Source organism: Schistocerca gregaria, chromosome 2 (assembly GCF_023897955.1).
Source record: "Schistocerca gregaria isolate iqSchGreg1 chromosome 2, iqSchGreg1.2, whole genome shotgun sequence".
NCBI classification, from domain to species: domain Eukaryota; kingdom Metazoa; phylum Arthropoda; class Insecta; order Orthoptera; family Acrididae; genus Schistocerca; species Schistocerca gregaria.
In genome coordinates, this window is record NC_064921.1 from 599,659,952 (window position 1) to 599,669,092 (window position 9,141).

Sequence of the window (9,141 nt, forward strand, 5' to 3'; positions counted from 1 at the left end):
CCCTGGCCAGCAAGATCTACGGATCTGTCCCCCATTGAGCATGTTTGGGACTGGATGAAGCGTCATGTCACGCGGTCTGCACGTCCAGCACGAACGCTGGTCCAACTGAGGCGCCAGGTGGAAATGGCATGGCAAGCCGTTCCACAGGACTACATCCAGCATCTCTACGATCGTCTCCATGGGAGAATATCAGCCTGCATTGCTGCGAAAGGTGGATATACACTGTACTAGTGCCGACATTGTGCATGCTCTGTTGCCTGTGTCTATGTGCCTGTGGTTCTGTCAGTGTGATCATGTGATGTATCTGACCCCAGGAATGTGTCAATAAAGTTTCCCCTTCCTGGGACAATAAATTCACGGTGTTCTTATTTCAATTTCCAGGAGTGTAGATCAGGAACAATAGAGGGCCTGCAACACTTCCTTGGGGAACGCCAGATATTACTTCTGTTTTACTCGATGACTTTCCATCTATTACTACGAAATCACGAACCCAGTCGCACAACTGAGGCGATACTCCGTAGGCATGCAGTTTGGTTAGAAGGCACTTGTGAGGAACGGTGTCGAAAGCCTTCTGGAAATATAAAAATATGGAATCAATTTGACATCTCCTGTTGATAGCACTTATTACTTCATGAGTATAAAGAGCTAGTTGTGTTTCACAAAAACGATATTTTCTGAATCCGTGCTGACTGAATGTCAATAAATCGTTTTCTTCGAGGTACTTCATAATGTTCAAATACAAAGTGTGATCAAAAACCCTACTGGAAACCGACGTTAGTGATATAGGCCTGTAATTAAGCGGATTACTATTACTTCCCTATTTGGATATAGGTGTGACTTGAGCAATTTTCCAGGCTTTAGGTACGGATATTTCTGTGAGCGAGTGGTTGTATATAATTGCAAAATACGGAGCTATTTTATCAGCATACTCTGAGAGGAACCTGACTGGTATACTATCTGGACCGGAGGCCTTACCTTTATTAAGTGATTTAAGCTGCTTTGTTACACTGAGGATATCTATTCTATGTCTCTCATCTTGGCAGTTGTTCTTGATTGGCCGCGTGGGATTAGCCGAGCGGTCTAAGGCGCTGCAATCATAGACTGTGCGGCTGGTCCCAGCGGAGGTTCAAGTCCTCCCTCAGGCATGGGTGTGTGTGTTTGTCCTTAGGATAATTTAGGTTAAGTAGTGTGTAAGATTAGGGACTGATGACCTAAGCAGTTAAGTCCCATAAGATTTCACACACATTTGAACATTTTTTTGTTCTTGATTGGAATTCAGGAATATTTACTTCATCTTCTTTGGTGAAGTAGTTTCGGAAAACCGTGTTTAATAACTCTGCTTTAGTGGCACTGTCATCAGTGACTTCACCGTTGTTATCGCGCAGTGAAAATATTGATTGCGTCTTGCCACAGGTGTGCTTTATGTATGACCAGAATATCTCCGGGTTTTCTGCCACATTTTAAGACAGAATTTCGTTGTGGAAATAATTAAAAGGATCTCGCATTGAAGTACGAGCTATATTTCTAAATTCTGTAAAACTCTGCCGATCTTGGGGATTTTGCGTTCTTTTAAATTTGGCATGCTTTTTTCGTTGCTTTTGCAACAACGATCTGACCCGTTTTGTGTACCATGGGGGATCAGTAACATCACTTATTAATTTATGTGGTATATATCTCTCAATTGCTGTTGATACTATCTCTTTGAAAACACTCCACAACTTTTCTACACTTACATGGTCAGATCGGAAGGAGTGAAGACTGTCTCTTAAAAAGGCGTTAAGAGCATTTTTAGCAGCTTTTTTAAATATATATATATACTTTGTGTTTCTTTTTGATGGTTGTATGTGTTATGGTATTCAGCCTAGCAGCAACTACCTTGTGGCCGCTAATCCCTGTAGTCATCACAACACTCACTATTTTTCCAGGATTATTTGTTGCTAAAAGGTCAAGTATGGTTTCGCAACCATTTACGCTTCGAGTAGGCTCATGAACTAATTGTTCAAAATAATTTTCTGAGAAAGCATTCAATACAAGTTCGGATGATGTTTTATGCCTGCCGCCGACTTTAAACGTATAATTTTTCCAGCATATCGAAGGTATATTGAAGTCACCACCGACTATAATTGTATGAGCAGGGTACGTATTTGAAATGAGACTCAAATTTTCTTTGAACTGTTCAGCAACTATGTCTTCTGAGTTGGCGGGTCGGTAAAACGATCCAATTAATAGTTTAGTCCGATTGTCAGGTATAATCTCTACCCATACTATTTCACATGTACTATCTACTTCCATTTCGCTACAAGGCAAACTATCTCTGACAGGAATAAATACTCCACCACCAACTGTATTTAAGCTATCCTTTCTGAACACTGATAGATCGTCTGCAAAAAAATTCGGTTGAACTTATTTCCGGCTTTAGCCAGCTCTCTGTACCTACAACTATTTTAGTTTCAGTGCTTTCTATTAGGGCTTGGAGCTCTGATTCTTTCCCAACACAGCTACGACAATTTACAACTACAATACCAATCGTTTCTACAGCTACTTTTCTGTGTTTTACCTGCCCACTTTTAGACGGTTCCCTGAGACCCTCTAACCTAAAAAACCGCGCAGTCCCTTCCCCTCAGCCCCCGCTACCCGTGTAGCCGCCTTCTGTGTGTAGTGGACTCCTGACCTATTAAGAGGAACCCAGAAACCCACTACCCGATGGCGCAAATCAAGGAATATGCAGCCTACACAGCCATAGAGCCGTGTGACCCTCTGATTCGTACCCTCCACTCGGATATGCACCAAAGGACCACAGTCGGTTCTATCGACGATGCTGCAGATGGTAAGCTCTGCTTTAATCTCAGAAGCAAGACTGGCAGTCTTTACCATTTCCGCTAGCCGCCCAAAACCAGACAGAATCTGCTCCTATCCAAAGCGACACACGTCATTGATACTGACATGAGCCACCACCTGCAGTTGGCTGTACTCTGTACTCTTCATGGCATCTGGAAGCACCCTTTCCACATCCAGAATGACTCCCCCCCCCAGAATGCACACGGAGTGCACACTGGCTTCCTTCCCCTCCTTGGCAGCCTTGTTCATGAGGGGCTCCATTACACGCCTAACGTTGGAATTCCCAACTACCAACAAACCCACCCTCTGTGAATGTCCAGACCTCATGGTCCGAGAAGCTTCCTCTGGAACTGGGTAGACGATTGCATCTGGCTCAGAGACATCGTCAGCCACAGATAAAGCCCGAAACCTGTTTGTCAAACAAACCGGGGAGGCCTTACAATTGGCCCCTCGGAAAATTTTTCGCTGCCTGCCAGACTTTGGAATGATCTCCCACACGACCACGGGTGAGGGGTCAACCTCAGTGCAGGCAGTACCCAGGGAGGTCACAGCAGTGGTCTGATCGGAGGACACGTGGACGTTTTCGACGTCCCTCGCATCCCCGCGTCTGATCCCCCACAGTGGCGCCCCTTGGCAGCAGCCTCAAGCTGTGTGACGGAAGCCAATGCAGCCTGGAGCTGTGAGCGAAGGGTCGCCAGCTCAGCTCGCATCTGTACACAACAATCCCACTTCTTATCCATTACTGCAGTCGCTCCTGTTTGAAGCTGTTAAAAATATGTAACAAGCGAACAGTGTACTCGCTTTATTAGCAGTAGGAACTAGCAGTGTGCTCTCGCTATGGTCTAACTGACTCTGAGTTGTTCTAATCAAACAAACAAAAGCCTGTACGATACGTGAGTCGATACAACGGCCAATAGCAACGGCAGTACGGTACACTACACTGTTATTGAAATAAAAGGTTGTGTCTAGTAAGCACTCGAACATGGAAGAAATTACAAAAATAAACTAGTAACTGCACAGATAACTGAAAATAAGTCGCTCCTGTTTGAAGCTCGTAAAAATATGTAACAAGCGAACGGTGTACTCGTCTTATTAGTAGCAGGAACTAGCGGTGTGCACTTGCTGACAGTCTGACTGACACTGTATGTACTGGGACACTCAAGACGATCTCTGCAATTGTAATGTCTCTCGTGAGCCAGGACTGGACATGCAAATCAAGGCTGATCCTTTCTATTTTCGACTTTAATGCATGCCATCTTATTAGCTACATCCTTAGGGAGCTTGATATAGCTGGATCCTCCATTTAATGGATCATAGACAAGTATATGGATGTCCAGGTGTAGTATTCAGCTGAGTGCTTTAGCTGACCCTCTCACTTCCATCTGATGCTGCCGTCTTGCGTGCAGTCACCTGTGATGCTCTGCATGACAGTGCATGCCGCCAGGCATGCGTTTCATTACTGGCCCCATAACTACCATTCTAGACACTTGCGAGACAGCTAGCTGTTGTAGTGCTGGCGGCGACAGAGGTACCTTTGTAACATACGAATGACGAAAAAATATTAAGTACAATGGCCAAGATTTAAAAAAAAATGCTGTAAACAAATAACATTTCAGAATAATAATAATTATATGCTGTAATGACGATGGTTGCATTATATTCACCTTTTCCACTCTGTATCCAAGGATTGTGCAGTCAGTCAGGTTTTCCAGTAGCTCTCCTACTCAACCCAGTATTTCCCCATCCTCCATCGAAAGGGCAAGATGGCGCTGCTTTTCATCTTCTTCATCAGCAGCCACCATCTCTTGTACCGACTCTGGTATTTCACCTTCGCCTTGGGGCCATTTATCTTGCTCACTACCTACAACAATAAGATATTGAACGTAATTATTTCTTGTAAATGTTAGAGACATACACACAGAAAATCGTACTGGAAATCTTTTCTCATCACGTCACAGAAATATAAGCAGAAAATGGTATTCTCTAGTTCACTGAAATTACTTATATATGAATCACACTGAATTTGAAATTGGTACTCTGCTACTTACAAGACTGAGTCTGTTGCGACTGGCTTGCAGCCTCGACACGTACCCTCATGTCTCCTTCCTCATCCATAGGAACACCTAAAAAAGCAAAGAATATGCCTCAGACAAGTGAATGCATCATGTTACGAAAAGATAAATGTCTATACATTCGCCAGCTCTCATGACTGGAACCACTATACATTACTGTGAACAACATATTAAACACATATTTTTTTTAAAAAAATGCACTTACGTTCTTACTGCGCCGACTCGGTTAATATTGCTGGAGGCTATTGCTGCAAAAGTCTCTCAGCCTCCAGCTGTTGATCTAGATCGGCCAACATCTCAGGGATGAAGGCTACAAGGAAAAAAAGAAGGTCTGTAATACCAGACACGGAATAAAAATTTGTCACATACTAAAATTACAGGAAAGAGCCTTTCAAAAGCTCAGTAGTATGAACTACGACCTAAACTAGTGCTGTCATAGGTACTAAAATTATGGGGCGTACGTAGGTACATTGAATGATTAGAACAATCAATTTACATAGTAGACTGTCCTGACGGAGGCGTTTGCTGCTATCGCTGCTTATGCTGTCGCTGGTTAACGTTTCATCCTGTAACGAAAATGAGTATCATACAAGCGAACAAAGGAAGACTGAGAATGCTGATAACCACACAATCAACTACACAGGTGAACTGACGAAGGCAGGATGAGAGCCACTGCACCACGATGAGGACTTATATAACCTCTATCTCCTCCACCCACCACTTTACCCAGGAAACCAATAGGAGTAGGGCAGTCTACGCCACTTGCAGATCAATGCTGGTCTGAGCACGCAGGACAACTTGCTACAGGCCTGGCCGGCCACGGTTTTGGCGCGCTCGTGGATCCAGAGGAAAACCCCGCTTCCGGTCGGCTCTTCACTCTGTGGCGAGCTACGGCCTCTGATGGTCGCGCCGCCGCTTTGTGGTTCCCCAGTTACGACTGTGCTTTGTATAGCAGACTACTGTGATATAGCATTAAACATTTTTTTAATGATGCACCATAGTCATCAGAGTTTCTACACGGTGTATTTGCACTCATTTATTTTAGTCACCATTTATAAACAATATTCCCGCCTTATGTATTTTTCGAGTGTATTTTGCCGTAATGTATTTCCGTTCCACATGGACCTGGGAAGACAATGCACTGTTATGTGTGCGAGTTTATTTGAAAGAAACTGTTTAAAGCAACATTTGCAAATGTATTGATTCGTTAAACACTTTACCTAATTTGTTTATGCGCTCAAATATTCCATAGTAGTAGTGGAAGAGTGAGAGGTTTCACAAGTGTGCCGCGATTTTTCTAGAGTCTGTGTTTAAATGTGGTGGAATGCGCTGCTAAACTGAAGCAAACTACCGTGCAGCAATCTTTTTGAAAGTATATTCAGAGGCATATTCAGTCGAATTTAGTAACTCCTGAAGCAGATCATGCTCAAAGAAAAGGGATTTCTCACAAAAGTGCGTGAGGTGTCTCAGGAAGGGTTTCACTAGTGTATTGCGATAATTTTTTGGTCTCTCTCTCTCTCTCTCTCTCTCTCTCTCTCTCTCTCTGTGTGTGTGTGTGTGTGTGTGTGTGTGTGTGTGTGTGTGTGTGCAGTGGCACATTTAGTTGCTGTGACATTTTCAAGTTATGTATCTGACATTATTCACACATTCATCTACATCTACATTTATACTCCGCAAGCCACCCAACGGTGTGTGGGGGAGGGCACTTTACGTGCCACTGTCATTACCTCCCTTTTCTGTTCTAGTCGCGTATGGTTCGCGGGAAGAACGACTGCCGGAAAGATTCCATGCGCGCTCAAATCTCTCTAAGTTTACATTAGTGATCTCCTCGGGAGGTATAAGTAGGGGGAAGCAAATTATTCGATACCTCATCCAGAAACGCACCCTCTCGAAACCTGGACAGCAAGCTACACCGCGATGCAGAGCGCCTCTCTTGCAGAATCTGCCATTTGAGTTTGCTAAACATCTCCGTAACGCTATCACGCTTACCAAATAACCCTGTGACGAAACGCGCCGTTCTTCTTTGGATCTTCTCTATCTCCTCTGTCAACCCGACCTGGTACGGATCCCACACTGATGAGCAATACTCAAGTATAGGTCGAATGAGTGTTTTGTAAGCCACCTCCTTTGTTGGTGGACTACATTTTCTAAGGACTGTCCCAATGAATCTCAACCTGGCACCTGCCTTACCAACAATTAATTTTATATGATCATTCCACTTCAAATCGTTCCGCTCGCATACTCCCAGATATTTTACAGAAGTAACTGCTACCAGTGTTTGTTACGCTATCATATAATCATACAATAAAGGATCCTCCTTTCTATGTATTCGCAATACATTACATTTTTCTATGTTAAGGGTAAGTTGGCACTCCCTCCACCAAGTGCCTATCCGCTGTAGGTCTTCCAGCATTTCGATGCAAGTTTCTAATGCTGCAACTTCTCTGTATACTACAGCATCATCTGCCAAAAGCCGCATGGAACTTCTGACACTATCTACTAAGTCATTTATATATATATTGTGAAAAGCAAAGGTCCCATAACACTCCCCTGTGGCATGCCAGAGGTTACATTAACGTCTGTAGGCGTCTCTCCATTGAGAACAACATGCTGTGTTCTGTTTGCTAAAAAATCTTCAATCCAGCCACACAGCTGGCCTGATATTCCTTAAGCTGTTACTTTGTTTATCAGGCGACAGTGCGAAACTGTATCGAACGCCTTCCGGAACTTAAGGAAAATGCCATCTACCTGGGAGCCTGTATCTAATATGTTCTGGGTCTCATGAACAAATAAAGCGAGTTGGGTCTCACACAATCGCTGTTTCCGGAATCCATGTTGATCCCTACAGAGTAGATTCTGGGTTTCCAGAAATGACATGATACGCGAGCATAAAACATGTTCTAAAATTCTAGAACAGATCGATGTCAGAGATATAGGTCTATAGTTTTGCACATCTGCTCGACGACCCTTCTTGAAGACTGGGACTACCTGTGCTCTTTTCCAATCATTTGGAACCTTCCATTCCTCTAGAGGCTTGCGGTACACGGCTGTTAGAAGGGGGCAAGTTCTTTCGCATACTCTGTGTACAATTGAATTGGTATCACATCAGGTCCAGTGGACTTTCCTCTGTTGAGTGATTTCAGTTGCTTTTCTATTCCTTGGACACTTATTTCAGTGTCATCCATTTTTTCGTTTGTGCGAGGATTTAGAGAAGGAACAGCAGTGCGGTCTTCCTCTGTGAAACAGCTTTGGAAACAGGTGTATAGTATTTCAGCTTTATGCGTGTCATCCTCTGTTTCAATGCCATCATCACCCCAGAGTGTCTGGATATGCTGTTTCGAGCCACTTACTGATTTAATGTAAGACCAGATCTTCCTAGGATTTTCTGTCCAGTCGGTAGATAGAATTTTACTTTCGAATTCACTGAACGCTTCACGCATAGCTCTCCTTACGCTAACTCTGACTTCGTTTAGCTTCTGTTTTTTCCGAGAGGTTTTGGCTGAGTTTAAATTTGCAGTGAAGCTCTCTTTGCTTTCACAGTAGTTTCCTAACTTTGTTGTTGAACCACGGTAGGTTTTTCCCGTCCCTCACAGTTTTACTCGGCACATACCTGTCTAATACGCATTTTACGATTGCCTTAAACTTTTTCCATAAACACTCAACAGAAATTTTCGTTTTCATCTGTTAGGTAATCTGAAAATAATCTGCCTCCTATTGCTCTTGCTAACCAGATAACTGTTTGTTATCAGTAGGTCCAAGATGTTATCTCCATGAGTTAGTTCTCTGTTTAATTGCTCGAGGTAATTTTCGGATAGTGCACTCAGTATAATATCACTCAATGCTCTGTCCCTACCACCCGTCCTAAACATCTGACTGTCCCAGTCTATATCTGGTAAATTGAAATCTCCACCTAAGACTACAACATGCTGAGAAAATTTATGTGAAATGTATTCCAGATTTTCTCTTAGTTGTTCTGCCACTAATGCTGCTGAGTCGGGAGGTCGGTAAAAGGAGCCAATTAGTAACTTATCTCATTTGTTGAGTGTAACCTCCATCCATAATAATTCACAGGAACTATCCACTTCTACTTCACTACAAGATAAACTACTACTAACAGCGACAAACATGCCCCCACCAGTTGCATGCAATCTATCCTTTCTAAATACCGTCTGTGCCTTTGTAAAAATTTTGGCAGAATTTATCTCTGGCTTCAGCCAGCTTTCCGTACCTA